The sequence below is a fragment of the Pristiophorus japonicus genome, unplaced genomic scaffold (assembly GCF_044704955.1).
Source record: "Pristiophorus japonicus isolate sPriJap1 unplaced genomic scaffold, sPriJap1.hap1 HAP1_SCAFFOLD_33, whole genome shotgun sequence".
Lineage (NCBI taxonomy): Eukaryota > Metazoa > Chordata > Chondrichthyes > Pristiophoridae > Pristiophorus > Pristiophorus japonicus.
In genome coordinates, this window is record NW_027253106.1 from 9,470,984 (window position 1) to 9,480,598 (window position 9,615).

At 44.0% G+C, this 9,615-nt stretch overlaps 1 non-coding gene across 1 annotated transcript; it reads left to right on the plus strand.

The window, feature by feature from the left end:
* The first annotated feature begins 262 nt into the window (after positions 1 to 262).
* On the plus strand, positions 263 to 336 carry trnan-guu (transfer RNA asparagine (anticodon GUU)). Its single transcript has one exon. It is a non-coding gene; the product is annotated as a tRNA-Asn (tRNA).
* The last annotated feature ends 9,279 nt before the right edge of the window (positions 337 to 9,615 follow it).

Sequence of the window (9,615 nt, forward strand, 5' to 3'; positions counted from 1 at the left end):
GACAATCAGAATACTTTGTCACAGACAAGACACCGGAAGACTGGAATGTCGATTAGACATGTTGCGAGAGAGCTGGTTGGTGGTCACATGGTCTGCAGTGTGCGGGATCAGATTGCTTCCACGCATCCAGTATGAATTTCCCTCCATTTAGTTGGGAAATGTCCCACTGAGAGTGAATAAGTTCCATACCAGTCGGAGAAATCTGAAGCTTTAACTGACAGACACCCTGGTTTTGGAAGTCTTGCACCTGACATTTCCATCAGTCTCTGTGGCGCAATGGGTTAGCGCGTTCGGCTGTTAGCCGAAAGGTTGGTGGTTCGAGCCCACCCATGGACGAAGTCTTTAACTGTTTTTCCCCGAGAATTCGGTGCCGCACAGTCCCAGGTTGTCATTGTCCGATTCGGCTGCACGAATCTATTCCACAAATGTTGCCAGCTGTGCAATAATCCAATTGGTTCCCACTCCAATATTTTATGAGCATTCTGTTCCATTAAAACGATAACAATTTTTTTCATGGATCATGTTCCTCCATCCAGCCCACAAGAAATAAATTATGTTATTGTGTTGAAAGAAACTGGTAGAAATTGATTCTATTGATACATATTTTGAACTGGAACTTCGGTCTCAAGTGCTCCTCCTATCAAGAATCGGCACATACACAATCAATGGTTTTGCAACTGAGTCATAAACACTTACAAATTTAAATCATTCCCATACAGCGTGTAAATGAGATAGGGATAAAACTTCATCACATGTAAAGAGAAAATGAATGATTGAAGGTACCACTGTTCCTCAGTCATTATATTCTTAGTTGTTTCATTCTGAAGAAGGTTATCGGCTAATTAACGGTGATTAAAAGAATTCTTACTTTTGCACGTTGGCTGCATGTCGTCAATTTTTAGAAGGTTGTGAATTTAAAAATGGTGTTACAAAAGTTATCGCCGAGACCTGGAATCAAAACTGTTTGTCGGTGGCATAAGGAATCGTTTTAGCCAATCATTAAAAGATGATTTCAAAGAATCACGTGGCGTTAAATTCACATCACGGTTACCATTTGTGTCGGTGTGAAACAATTGGATTAAAAAGGACCATAATGTTAAATACAGAGTAAAGCTACCACGACACAGTCACATCAAAGCCTCCCAGGGCAGGTACAGTACATGTTAGATACAGGGTCAAGCTTCCTCTACATTGTCCCATCAAACTCTCCCAGGACAGGTACAGCACGTGTTAGATCCAGAGGAAAACTCACTCTACACTGTCCCATCAACACTCCCAGTGCGGGTACAGAACGGGTTATATACAAAGTAAAGCTCCCGCAACAATGTCCGCTGAAACTCTCCAAGGGCAGGTACAGCATGTGTTAAATAGAGAGTAAAGATTCTTCTAAAATGTCCCTTCAAACGCTCCGAGCGCAGATGCACCACGGGGTTAGATATAGAGGAAAGCACCGCTACATTGTCCCATCAAACTCTTCCAGGGAAGGTGCATGTTGCATATGCAATAACTCAGTCGGCTTACTACAGTGAACTCAATCTGGTGCATCCTGACCTTACGTTTATAGCTGTCGAACTAAGGATTAAACATGGAGGCTTTCTTTATATACAAGGGTTGCATGTGTGTGCCTGTGGCCCAATGACCTTCGACGGCGGGTCGCCCTGGTGGCACATAAACCCGGGCATATATACATTACACTGCAGCACGTGTTTAATACAGAGTAAATCTCCCTCTACACTGTCCCATTAAACCCTCCCAGGTAAGGCACAGCACAGGAAAGATACAGAGCAAAGCTCCCATTATACTGTCCCATCAAACCCGCCAGGGCAGGTACAGTACGGATTAGATACAGATTAAAGCCCCCTCTACATTGTCTCAACAAAGAGTCAGAGGGCAAGTACAGACTAAAGCTTCCTCTACACTGTCGCATCAAACTCTCCAAGGGCAGGTACAGTATGTGTTATATGCAGATTAAATCTCGCCCTATATTGTCCCATCCAAGACTCACAGAGCAGGTACAGCCCAATTAAGATATACAGTAAAGCTGCCTCGAACCTGTCCCATCAAACCCTCCCAGGGCAAGTACAGCATGGGTTAGATACAGAATAAATCTCCCTCTGCACTGTCCCATCAATTTCTCGCAGGCCAGCTATAGCACGGGGTTAGATACAGAGTAAAGCTCCCTCTACACTGTCCCATCAATCTCTCACAGGACAGGTCCAGCACGGGGTTAGATATAGTGTAAAGCTCCCTCTACACTGTCCCATCAATCTCTCTCAGGACAGGTCCAGCACGGGGTTAGATACACAATAAACCTCCATCAACACTGTACCATCAAATACTCCCAGGACAGATCCAGCACGGGGTTAGTTACAAAGTAAAGCTCCCTCTGCACTGTCCCCATTAATCTCTCCCGGGGCATGTACAGCACGGCGTTAGATACAGAGTGAAGCTCCCTCTACACTGTCCCATCATTCTCTCCCAGGACAGGTCACGCACGGGGTTAGATACAGAGTAAAGCTCCATCTAAACTGTCCCATCAATCTCTCCCAGGACAGATACAGCACAGGGTTAGATAGAGAGTGAAGCTCCCTCTATACTGTCCCATCAATCTCTCCCAGGGCTGGTGCAGCCCGGGGTTAGATACAGAGTAAAGCTCCCTCTACACTGTCCCATCAATCTCTTCCAGGACAGGTACAGCACGGGGTTAGATACAGAGTGAAGCTCCCCCTATACTGTTCCATCAATCTCTCCCAGGACAGGTCCAGCACCGCGTTAGATACAGAGTGAAGCTCCCTCTAAAGTGTCCCATCATTCTCTCCCAGGGCTGGTAGAGCACGGGGTTAGATACAGAGTAAAGCTCCTTCTACACTGCCCCATCAATCTCTCCCAGGACAGGCACAGCACGGGAATAGATACAGTGTAAAGCTTCCTCTACACTGTCCCATCAATCGCTCCCAGGACAGGTCCAGCACGGGGTTATATATAGACTGAAGCTCCCTCTACACTGTCCCATCAATCTCTTCCAGGCAGGTCCAGTACGGGGTTAGATACAGAGTGAAGCTCCCTCGACACTGTCCCATCATTCTCTCCCAGGGCTGTCACAGCACGGGTTATGTAAGCACAAATGTTTTCCTGGTAGAATCACTCGACACTCGGGGTCAGTTCCAACGCCAAAATGGCCTTTATTACACCGGCGGGGAAGAGAGCCTCTGGACCAACTCCAGGCACTCCACTCCACTGAACAAAGAAATTCATCGATATTTATATGTTTTAACAACAGTTCATTACAATTACTTAGCCCATGTCGGCTGGACACAATCCAATCATAACGACTATAAATTACAAATCGATTCCACTGGGTCAATATAATTGGCCCCCAGGCACCAGGGTACTGCGTGATCAACTCATGTTTTAGCTGGGGCTTATTCATGGCCTTGTGATATTCTCCAGAACCCCTTATCTTTACTGTCTTTGGGTTCTGTCTGCACCTAAACCCCTTATCCTTACACAGTCACAGGAATGTCTTTGTTCAGTATTTTGCTAGGACGTCTTTTCTGTGGTTTATTTGTTTAAGGTCGTTCTGCTGAGCTCGCTCTTTCCAGTGTTCCTGTACACAGAACTGCAGTATCATCAGCTACCCAAAAATGTAGTCAAGCTAACTGTTAGCTCAATTCCCCTCGTGCTATGCAGAATCCCTGGCAGCCATTTTATACTGGCTACCATTTTACACATACATATATGCATACATATATTCAGAAGGTGCCTTTGCCCTACAACAACCCCTCCTTTCGGTAATGGACTAATCCTAGTCTCCTTTAACCGACAACATAAGTTGTTGCTCGACTTATATTTTTATGTACCACCCGGTAATTCCTGCCTCAACGCGCTGGCCAGTCACGTGGTGTCAGAAGTCCCAGTTGCTTAGATCAAATTGATATAGTTCAGATTCCCCTTTCCCTCTGCTGGACAAGTCTCTGTATTTACTTGAGCCCTTGTTCTGATACTCCTTTTCGTGCATAATGCCTGCAGGATCGACAGGCCATGACTCTCCATGTTAATGCTAAGATCAGCTGTATCCCTCCCAGTATGTGTAATACTATTCCAATCCAGGGGTGAATGTTTACGTTCATGCCCCAGTCCCAGACACTCCTCCACCAACTCTGGTTTTGTTGGTCAGTATCCTTTTCCAGTACTTTAATCTTTGTCTGATAGAGTCTGACATACTGGCCTACTCTGAGTTTTAGTTCCCTTAATACTTCAACTAAAAGTGGAATTGGGGCCTGCTCTGGCTCGTCATAATCCTGCAGGTGATCGTGGAGCTGATCGCTGGCGTTAATGATTTTGGGCCTCTGTGTCGAACCTGGATAATGCGGGCTTGTCCTATTGTGATGCGTCGTCGGGGTGTGAAGCAAAGGTTTGGTTGTGAGATCTGGCATTGTAAGCCATTGTACCGATATGAATGTGCCGTGGTAGAGACACAGTATTTCCCTTTGCCCCCGTAACCTTTTCTGGCAAAATGTGTGGGGGCAGGTATTATTACCAATACACATCCATCGGTTGGATTAAATCCACGTTCGACTAGTTCTCCCTGTCCCACCTGGTGAGGGCACACCGTAATGTCACCCGTCTGCTTGCATCCCATCAGGAAATCCTATAGAGTGTGTAGTCTCTGCGGATAGCAGGAGCTGCAATCAGACAGTAATGGAGGGAGGTGTTTTCCAGTATGATCCCGATAGTCTACAGTTGATAAAGGGGAAACGGTCCTGAGTCTTATGTGACTCTAGGTATCATCAGGGCTATTCCCGCTCCGGCAGCTTTGCCCATTCGACAGTTTAGGATCACTGGGCATACTCTGGTTAGTCCCTTCAGAGTGCAATTATCCAGTGTCCCCTTCAGTTTGGCGAACTGAGCCAGATGTGGGCTGTCTGTCCAGTCTGGCAACTCCCCCCTTTGGATATGATCGAGGTTGTGCCGTATCTGTCCCACCATACATAGGCTATAAGCGTGACAGAGTTGTCCCTGTCTCAGTTCTGCGGTATCTTCTCTCACTCTGTCGATAAGGTGATTGATTGTTTTTGCCTGAGCTTCCAGGACCGAGAGGCCATCCAATTGGATTTCGGCACCCTCTCTTCCGAGTTTGGCTTGATCGTCCTGATTCCGCTCTGCCCGTTCTAATAATCCCTTCATCACCCCTTTATTCTGCTTCACTCTTTCATTTAGCCTTTGTATGTCCAGTGAGTTTACTGTGGAGGTTCCAGCATTGAAACCGGCAGCAACATCATGAACTATTTCCCTATTAGTCCTATGAACTGGCTCCTGTCCTCGGAATCTAATGGCACCCATGGCATCGGCAGCCTGCTGCATTACAACTTTAATTAATACATTAGACATTTTTCTTGCCTGCTCTGTACAATATTCCGGCATCTGTATACCTGAGATATTGATCAGGAAAGGCACAATTTCATGCTTAACATTATCATACAATCGTTCACTCTCGTTGGATAGGACGATCCCATTTTCTGGTCCCCTTGTAATTGTTGGACATGGCAATTCCATGGGCAGCGTGGTGGTTCTTATTGGGCGCGGTGTCCGAATGGGTGAGAAGCATACATACAACGATATTGCGGCAGCCTCTACCTGCTCATAGTATCCACACAGCTCCACCCCATTTTTGTGGGTGTCTAACGGTTGTGGCTGGGCAGGAGGCGAGCAAATTATTCCAAAGATACATTCATCGGGCCCCCCCGGCCTCCCTTCGTCTAATGCTTCTTGTGCCCGTGGGGCATGGTACACAATCTCTATTCTTATCCGGATTCATTTGCAGCCATGCGTTAAAATCAGTTCTGTCCATGCTCCATCCTTGGCTACAGAAATGCGTATTCCGTCAGTCAAAGTAAACAAAACCCCATCGTTGATGCAGTTGTGTCTTTCTTGCGTGTGCTGTATCTCTCGTAGTCCGTCTGTATTATCCAATGCGTGTGTGGGCCTCAAGGTTCCCAGTATCATGAGTCCCCAGAGTCGAAGTCGCCGCTGTGGTCCCATCTCGGTGATGGTTTTATCTGCAAATTTTAAACAGATAGCCTGGTCGTCACCAGGTAATAGGTTCTTGTCTACTTGTGTATTGGTCACTCTGTGAAATCGGAGGTAAGGGTTAGGTGATCCATATTCTTTATAGTCGTAACATCTCGATCACTTCATGTCCCTGTCTGGGCTGCCGTCGGTTTTGTATTTGAGCCTGCTGTGCTCGAGCCTGCACGATGAACCATCGAAATATTATGCAAACTCTAATTAACACCACTATTCCTCCAAACATCGCAGTCTGCTTTACTGTTAGGTTGGATTTGTGGACTCCACCGATCCACCGTGGGATACATTGGCTCGATTGCCATAGGTGATGGTGCTTTGGCTGCACTATGCACTATCCGTCTGGTCCTGTTTTTTAAATCTCTTCCAGCTTATTTATCTTAGCGTTTAACTCTTGACCAGCTAGTTCTGTTTTATTTTTATTCTGTCTATCCCACCATTTCCACTGTCTGTCAGGTGAGTCTTCTCCATTTTAGGAAGAAATTCAAATTACTAAGGTCCAGTGTAAAACAGCTGTCAATGGAAAGGGTTAACTCCTTTACAGGTTTGTAAGAAAGCCTGATGTCATTACGTGACTTCGGTTAGTCATCCAAATCTTTGTGCCTTCAAGACTTGCTCAGAAATTAGGAATCCGTTAAAACAGCAGAAATCATTAGTAAAGTGGTCATAATAAAAACTTTCTCATCGGGAAAGACAGCATTTTAGATTAAACTCCATTTTTTTCCTTAACATCTAAATGAAGTACTTGCCAAAGATTTTATTTTTAAATGAGAGCACATATTTTTAATAGCTATATTGTTTACTGAAATCCAATTTTCACACAAGCCATATACATGCCAACATTTCGGGTTTTTTTTACGGTCCCGTTCAATGGGCAAATCTTATGTTTTATTTCTCTCTCTGCTGAGTTCGCATAACTTATTTATTTTCTCCTCGTTATTTTCAAAACCCTCCTGCTTGCTTCGACTCTTCGTGACTTTTCTTGATTAACAACTTCTATTCTGGAAATCTTTTCAAACTGCAGTGAAACTTTCTCGTAAGTTCAAATCGTTATCAATGGAGAGTGTCTCTTATCTCCTCCAATTTTTTTTCCTTTTCCCTATCAAACCAATATCTTTTTCACAGCCAATATCAACTAGTATTTAGTAAGTTATGTCTTTTTCCATCGCAAACCCTTTTTTTCAGCACTTATTTATATGTTACATCTTTTTTTCCAAACCTTTTAGTTTTATTTTTTAAATGTGATCAGAACTAACTTTTTGTTTTAAATATATCGCGTTTTGTTGTGCATTTTCTTAACCAGTGGTACTTGAAACCTTCACAACAAAATTGACTCTTCACTATTCCCATCCTAATTTCTGCTCCCCTTATGAAGAATTTGTATTTTTTTTTGAATAACAAAATGTCAAATATGGTATTACAGGATTTTTTTTGCCAAACTTCCGTTTTAGAAGCTGATCAAAAACACTAATCTTTTTCACTGTAACTTCAATCTTGTGGTACTATATCTCATAAATTACATATTTTTTAAGCTTCAGTTCCAGACGCAGTATGTGTACTTTTATTAAAAAGGTTTCCAAATCCAAGATTTTCCTTTTCAACCAACATGTTTATCAATGAGAATCACCTGAAATATCTCAAAATCCCAATTCAAATATTGTATTGCCAATCTGTAATTTAAAAATCTCTTTCCTGAGCTAAAAGCTTTTGCGTCAAGGTTTTACACAAAGAAAAAATGAAGGCGCACTTCCCCAGCCTGCAGCCTCCAGAGACACAGGCTTTTTTTAAAGGCATTACAGCTTCTGTTCTCCATTCTTTATCTCATTCCTGGACAGATATTCACAAAAGTCTCTTTTCATTCAACAAATGTTATTGTTTGGCTTGCTCTATTCTTGGATCTACACTTCACTTAAGATAATCACTGTCAGGTTTTTTTTATTTCTTACATATTGATTAACTTCCTCTGTTAATTTTATGTGGATTTGAAGAAACAAGACCACGGCTTTCTCATCTTTATTTTTCCTTTCCTTCTCCCATCATTCCCGTTGATTTGCTGGCGGGGCCTGACAGTTCCATCTTGACTAAATCATCTTTCAATTCGTTTCTTTTGTTTTTCTGCCAGGTGGCGGGTAAGGGACCCTTCTCGTCCCCACTCGAGATTACTTGCTTTATTGGCCATTCCTTGGTACGACTAGAACCATTCGGAATCGACTCTCAGAGGTCCACTTTCTTCTGAGCGTAACTTGGAGCAGACCATCTCCTGGCTACTGTCAGGTCACAATTTCTGCTATTACACAAACTTATACAATTCTTAAAACGCGTTTAAGCATTTCCCGCAGTGCCCCACGCCTTCTTAACGACTACCTACCACCGTTTTGTCTATCGGTCCGACCCTGTTATCTGGTTTCGTTTCCTTTGGTCGCTGTGCACCGCCTGGTCTCCGGGGTATATTTTCAAATCACACTACTGGCTCAGGGAGATGTCGCTCGGTATCACGATCCCAAGGTTTAAATGTGTTCCCTACGCCTACTTAGTTCCTGGCCGTCACGTGGGTCAAAAGTCCTCTAAATTCAGGCACAGGCTAGGCGTTTGAGATTATAGACCATCTCGTCATGTCGATCAAGCGGCCTCCACCTTCCGCACATTTATTAATTAAAAATGTTTATACTCACCCGGATTTTTCAAGGACGTCCAGCGACTACAAGAAATCCTGTTCGTGACACCACTGTTAGCGCAAATGTTTTCGTGGAAGAATCACTCGACACTCGGGATCGGTTCCAATGCCAAAACGGCTTTTATTACGCCGGCGGAGAGAGAGCCTCTGGTCCAAATCCAGGCTCTCTACACTGCCGAACAAAGAAATTCATCGGTATTTATATGTTTTACAATAGTTCATTGCAGTTCCTCAGTCCACTTCGGCTGGACACAATCCAATCATAATGATTATAGATAACATATAGGTTTAAATGGGGCAACAGAATTAACCCCGGTACATCAGGGGGCTGCATGATCAGTTCATGACAGTTTGGGGCTGATTCATATCCGTGTGATGTTTTCCAGACCCCCCTTATCTTCGTTAATCATGGGTGCCGCCGGTGCCAAGCTCCTTATCTCCGTGGTTGCTTGGCACCCCATCTGGGGGTCACTGACTTGAGGATATTCCGTACTAGCTACCGCAATGTTCTGTATACTATCTTGCCTCAAGTTGTTGATTCAAGACATTCCTGGTACCAGGCTCTGCAGCGTCAGCGCTCAGTCAGCACTTTGAGCTAACTTGGCTGACCGAGCCCCTATCATGCTTTTCTAAGCCCCATGGCAGCCATTTTATATTTGGCAAACATTTTAAGCATACATATATTTATATATTCACTAGGTGCCTTTGCCTTCCGACAACATTGTCTTTCAATTTGGTTATTTACCGTTTTTACCTGCTTGTTTCCTCTCTCTTTCAAACTCACTTTCTTTATTTTTGCTTTCTAATTCCAGCATTACTCCCCTCCCGACTGAATCTATTCTCAGGTCCATCCCCTT